Source organism: Leucopleurus acutus (genome assembly GCF_964270905.1).
Source record: "Leucopleurus acutus genome assembly, chromosome: 3".
Lineage (NCBI taxonomy): Eukaryota > Metazoa > Chordata > Mammalia > Artiodactyla > Delphinidae > Leucopleurus > Leucopleurus acutus.
In genome coordinates, this window is record NC_139145.1 from 118,772,793 (window position 1) to 118,779,399 (window position 6,607).

Sequence of the window (6,607 nt, forward strand, 5' to 3'; positions counted from 1 at the left end):
TTCCTTTGGTTTCACTTTACTCTTGTTCTTTTGTAATTTTTAAAACTTTCATTGTGTTGAAATCATGAGAGATTCCCTAATAGTACGAAAAGAAAATTTTGATTCTGACTCCTGGTTATTTTGTGAGTGGTCAGGAAATTCTGATTCTGCTAATATTTACATACCAGTCTTTTAAAAGAAATAACTGAAGGGATTCCTCCCCCACCCCCTGAGAAAATAGCTACTAAGTTGCCATCTTAGCTCAGTGATGGCAAAAGAGTAACTCACATTACCATTTCCTATGTGCTCCCAATGTCTATGACAAATATGGTTAGCTGGCTCCCACACTTTACTACTGAGCTTGAACAAACCTAAGAATCATTTACTCAGCACTCAACCTGGCCTTTGTCAATAGAGGGAGTAGGCAAGAAAGGGGAAATGTGCAGTCCTCCTTGGTTTATGGTTTATGGTCTAATTAACGTCCATGAATTGTTTTCACCTCTCAGTTGGACTTGATTCTCCTTCAGTAAGAGCTAAAATATATATTTTATATTATGTTTATTTCTTAAGAGCCCCATTCTGACCCACACAAGAGGTATTGGAGATCACTGAGTATAAATGTTCCTGTACTTTTTTTTTCCGGTACGCGGGCCTCTTACTGTTGTGGCCTCTCCGGTTGCAGAGCACAGGCTCCGGACGCACAGGCTCAGCGGCCATGGCTCACAGGCCTAGGCGCTCCGCGGCATGTGGGATCTTCCCAGACTGGGGCACGAACTCGTGTCCCCTGCATCAGCAGGCGGACTCTCAACCACTGTGCCACCAGGGAAGCCCTCCTGTGCTTTTAGTTGCTTCATTTTCTGGCCCCTTGACTGATAGCCACAATGGATTTTTTTTTTCTTTTATGTTTCTAAACCTTCTTAAACTCTTCTTCTAGCATCCCCACCTTTATAAAGTTAACATCTATACTTCATCTAGCTCTTAGTTTAAGTGTCTAAGGAAAGCTTTCTCTGACACCCCCAACACCATTAAGTTACATCCATCATACTCATTTCTTTTAAAGGAATGAGCTATTTTTTTAATCAATTTTATTTTACTATAAATTTATTTATTTTTGGCTGTGTTAGATCTTCATTGCTGCACGTGTGCTTTCTGTAGTTGCAGTGAGCGGGGGCTACTCTTCGTTGTGGTGCGCTGGCTTCTCATTGCGGTGGCTTCTCTTGTTGCGGGGCACAGTCTGTAGGCACACAGGCTTCAGTAGTTGTGGCTCCCGGGCTCTAGAGAGCAGGCTCAGTAGCTGTGGCGCACAGGCTTAGTTGCTCCACAGCATGTGGGATCTCCCTGGATCAGGGCTCAAACCCATGTCCCCTTCATTGGTAGGCAGATTCTTAACCACAGCGCCACTAGGGAAGTCCCCATCATACTCATTTTAGTTGTGGTATTTTATTAAATGGAAAAGGAGAGGTTGATAATTTTGTTGAGTTGATGGAGAATTGAGAATTGTTGAACTAGGAGTCTTCATAACAATTTTCTACTGGGTTAATATTGAGTGTTGGCTCCTTGATTGTTGAATTCTCACAGAAATCTTATGAGATAGGTACTTTCCATATTAGTGGTGAGGGAACTGAGGCTTAGAGAGTTAAAGGTGTGAAAATAGACACACTCAATCTCATCTTCCCTCCACCAAGTCTATCCATCTATATGCATCAGAACCTATAGATATTGCCTTCCCTCCTGTTACACATGAAAGAAATAGTCTCTCTACTTGTTTATTTCATTCAGGACCTTGGTTCTTCTGTTATTGTTTGCCTCCTATATCTCTTTTCCCCTTTTCAACTAGATCATTCTGCCAGTGCACTGAATATGCCTTAGTATCAGGTATCTTAAAAGAGAGCAAAACAAAAAAAATTTTGACTTCTATTCCCCTCCAGCCACTACTTAATTTTTGCACTCCTCTTTATAGCAAAATTTCTCCCCAAATTGTCTAAACCTCCATCTTGGCAAATCCAAAGACAAATTCTTAGTTCTCATTTTAGGCAGTATTTGACATACTTGGCCCTTCCACATTTTTGAAACATTTTCTTCTCTAAGTTTCCAGAATATCTCACCTCCTGGTTTCCTTTTACTTTACTGGCATTTCTTCAGTCTACTTTGCTTTATCTTCTTCCTCCAACTTCTAAATATTAGAGATGCTCACATCTTAGTCCTATGTTCTTTTCTATCTGTATTCTCCCTAAATGGTTTCATCCTATCCCATGACTGTAAATATTATCTTCATTTTGATAAGTCCCCAAATTATAATTCCAACTTTTTTTTTTTTTTTTTTTTTTGGTGGTACGCGGGCCTCTCACTGCCGTGGCCTCTCCTGCTGCGGAGCACAGGCTCCAGACGCGCAGGCTCAGCGGCCGTGGCTCACGGGCCCAGCCGCTCCGCGGCATGTGGGATCCTCCCGGACCGGGGCACGAACCCACATCCCCTGCATCGGCAGGCGGACTCCCAACCACTGCGCCACCAGGGAAGCCCTATAATTCCAACTTTTTGAACATCAGACTGAATATTCTTTTTACATTATTACAGAAAACTTCAGGTACGTAAAAATAAAAATAATATAACGAACCTCCATAGGTTCGTCACCCAAGCATCAACAATTATTAATATGTAGACTCATTATTCTTAATATGGTAGGGTGATTATTTTTCATTTTTGATGTTGACATATTTGCAGACCTTTATTCCATATATACTTTAGATTTCAATTATTTAAAATTTTTAAATTGGGATTGATTGTGTAGATTAATTTGGGAAGCTTATTTATCTTTACTCATTATTGTATGAGTCTGCATTCAGTTGCAGGAAATAGATCTGGCTATTTTAAATATATAGGGATTTAATATGGGGAATTGGTGTTTAGAAACTTGTTTAAAGGGCTGGAGGAGTGGGCTGTCAGAAATGAGTCCCAGGATAATACTGCCAAACTGGGCAGTTAAGGGAGCTACTACCACTGTCTCCACCCATCAGGATGATGGAGAATCAAGACCCCACAACGGGAGTTATTGATGTTAAGAACACACTACGGTAGTTACAATTCAAGAATAAACAAGTACTCAAAGCAAATGACTGCTTTAGAAAGCTGTTGCAAAAAAAAAAAGAAAAACCAGGCAGAACTAGAGCGTTTAGGGATGCACACGCTTAGGTGATGAAAAGGAGATTGTCCGAAACATCAGGATAGTAGCTATTCTTGGGAGGAGAAGAAGGGTTGTAATTGGGAGGAGACACATGGAACATTGCTAGGGTGGTGAGCAATGGTCTCTCTATTCTGCCCTGTTAGTGGTATGCAGTTTTCTGTATTTTCTATACTTAACAATAAAAGTTTTTTAAAAGGACATAACACAACATATATAATACAAAGTTATGTGCATATTTAAGGTCATATTTCAACACTAGAGTGGTGTGGTGTAAAGAGAAATGTATATTTGGGCTTTGTCCCAGGTTTCTGGGCCACAGCTCCTAACACCCTTAGAGTGTTAAAAGTGTCTTCTGTATGCTAATGAGATGACTAGTGTGCTGTGGCCCCTGAAGATAGCTTCAGGTTGGGTCAGGTTGCCACAAAAGATCAAGACAAGGTTAAAGGGTTGAGGGTTGTAACTTTCAGTCCCATCCCTCCCCCTTCCCCACCCCTCCCCCTGCCCCCAAACCTCCAGGGAGGGGAGAGGGCATAGAGGTTGAGTTTAATCGCTGATGGCCTGGCCGATATTTTACTCAATCATGCGTATGTAATGAAACCTCTATAAAAACTCCTAAACAAGAGGGTTTGGAGAGCTTCCAGACTGGCGAACACATCCAGGTGCTGGGAGGGTAACACAGCTAAGAGAGAGCATAGAGACTGCAGAAATCCCCCTCCCACATACCATGCCCTATGCATCTCTTACATTCGGCTGTTCCTGGGTAGTATCCTTTATAATAAACCAGCAATCATAGGTAAAGGATTTTCCTGAGTTGTGTGAACCACTCTAGCAAATTTCTGGACTTGAGGGTCATGGGAACCCCCGATTTACAGCCAGTTGGTCAGAAGTAAGGGTGGCCAAGGACTTGGGACTGGCCTCTGAAGTGGGGGCAGTTTTGTGGGACTGATCCCCTTTAACCAGTGGCATTTAATGCTAACTCCAGGTAGATAGTGTCTTCATCAAATTGAATTATTGGACACCCAGTTGGTATCCAGAGAATCAGAGAATTGGATATTGGTGTAAAAAACAAAACAAAACCAACCACTCGAACAGGTACCTTTTTGGGGGAGGAGAATAGGAGTGAAGATAAGAGAAGAAGAATACATGAGATGCCTGGCATGGATTGAAGATGACTGTGCTAACAGTGGCTAATGTCTATATAGCTTTTACATTAGACATTGTTCTTAGTGCTTTACATATATTAATCCATTGGATCCTATGAAGTAGGTACTATTACTCCCATTTTACAGAAACAGAAAACTGAGACACAGAAAATGTTAAGTAATTTACCTAAGGCCACAGTGCCGTAAGTGGCAAGGGTGAAATATGAACACAGGCAGGCAGCTCCACAATCTGTGCCCATATCTATTATACCGTGCTACTGACTACTAGGGAATATGATTATCTCAACTCTGTACCTGATACCCAACAAAAGTATATTCAATTGCACACTCATTATCTCTACCTAGATGACTAACAGACTTCCCAAATATACCACATCTAAGCCAGAACAATATTTCCCATCCACTATTAAATCAACACAAAGAGTCAACTCTCGGGCTTTCCTGGTGGCGCAGCAGTTGAGAGTCCGCCTGCCGATGCAGGGGACACCGGTTCGTGCCCCGATCTGGGAAGATCCCACATGCCGCAGAGTGGCTGGGCCCGTGAGCCATGGCCGTTGAGCCTGCGCGTCCGGAGCCTGTGCTCCGCAACGAGAGAGGCCACAACACAACAGTGAGAGGCCCATGTACCGCAAAAAAAAAAAAAGTCAACTCTCCTTTTTTCCTATAACCTCCCATATCAAATCCATCAGCAAATGTTATCGGTCCTACCTCCAAAATATATCCCAACTTTGACCACAGACCATATTTACTGTTGCCAGCCTAATCCAAGCCACCATCACTCTCCTGGGCTACTACTATAACAGCCTCCCAACTTGCCTCGCTGTCCCCACTTTGCCACCTGCAGCTCATGCTCCACACAGCAGACAGTTTTTTTTACAAAGCAGATATTATTCCCCTGCTTATAGCATTCTGATGGCTGCCCATTGCATTCAGAAGAAAATCTAGACTCTACTATGACCTTCAAAACCACACATAACCTGCCCTTAGCTACTTCTCATATTTTATCTCCTATTACTCTTCTTAAAGCATCTTCCATATTTAGGCTACTCAGAGTACACAACAACAACAAAAAGTTTCCTTGACCTTCATTTTTATTTTGGAAAATAAAATAATAGGGTCAAAATATTAGGAATGATGAGTTTATCTCAGTCTCGGGGAAGTAGTCATGTAAAGTAACATTTGAACTGACCACTCCCCAACCTCAGTTGTCATCAACTTCCTTAGTTGTAAGTTTGAGGTAGTTTGTTATATAGTATTATTGTGGCACTAGTGGACAAATACAATGGCAACAATTAGTGCTCTATGCTGTTGTGATATTGTGGTTTATAATAAATGTAAATTTGGTCTCAGTCGTCAGTTCTGGCACAGAGCTCCTAAAACCCTTGGATTTTCCTAAGTGATAAGAGCAATTAGTGTGTCTTTTGATTTTCATAACAAACCCCTTTCAACCATACCTGAGTTTATGTTAATGAGATAACTTTTGGAAGAAGTTCGTTGGGGGGGTGAGGGGTTATTGCCAGGGGAACCAACCTTGATTAGAGGGTTGTAATTTAGCCCCACCCTCTGAGGAGGGGAGGGGCTGGAGATTGGGTTCAGTCACCAGTGGCCGATGATGTAACCAATCATGCCTATGTAATAAAGCCTCTATAAAAAAACCCAAAAGGAGAGTTTGGAGAGCTTCCCGGTTGGTGAATACATGGAGGTGTGGGGAGAGTGGCACACCCAGAGAGGGCATGGATGCTCCACACCCCTTCCCACATACCTTGCCCTATACATCTCTTCCACCTGGCTGTTCCTGTTTGTATGTCCTTTTATAATAAACCGGTGATCTAGTAAGTAAATTATTCTCCTAAGTTCTGTGAGTTACTCTAGCAAATTAATCAAACCTGGTAGCCTCCAATCACTAGCCAGTAGCTCAGAAGAGCAGGTAACAACTTGGACTTGTGATTGGCATCTAAAAGGGGTGGGCAGTCTTGGAGGACTGAGCTCTTAACCAGTGGGATCTGACAGTAGTGTCAGAATTGAGTTACATTGTAGGACACCTGATCATTGTCCGCTGAGAATTGAGGAATTGCTTGGTAGTGATGGAAAACACACTGGAGCTGTCCATCCTGTTCCCTTACTGTTAGCTCTCAGTTTGGCCACATGTAATCCATTTTGAGTTTATTTGTGTGTATGGTATTAGGGAGTGTTCTAATTTCATTCTTTTACATGTAGCTGTCCAATTTTCCCAGCACCACTTATTGAAGAGACTGTCTTTTTCTCCATTGTATATCCTTGCCTC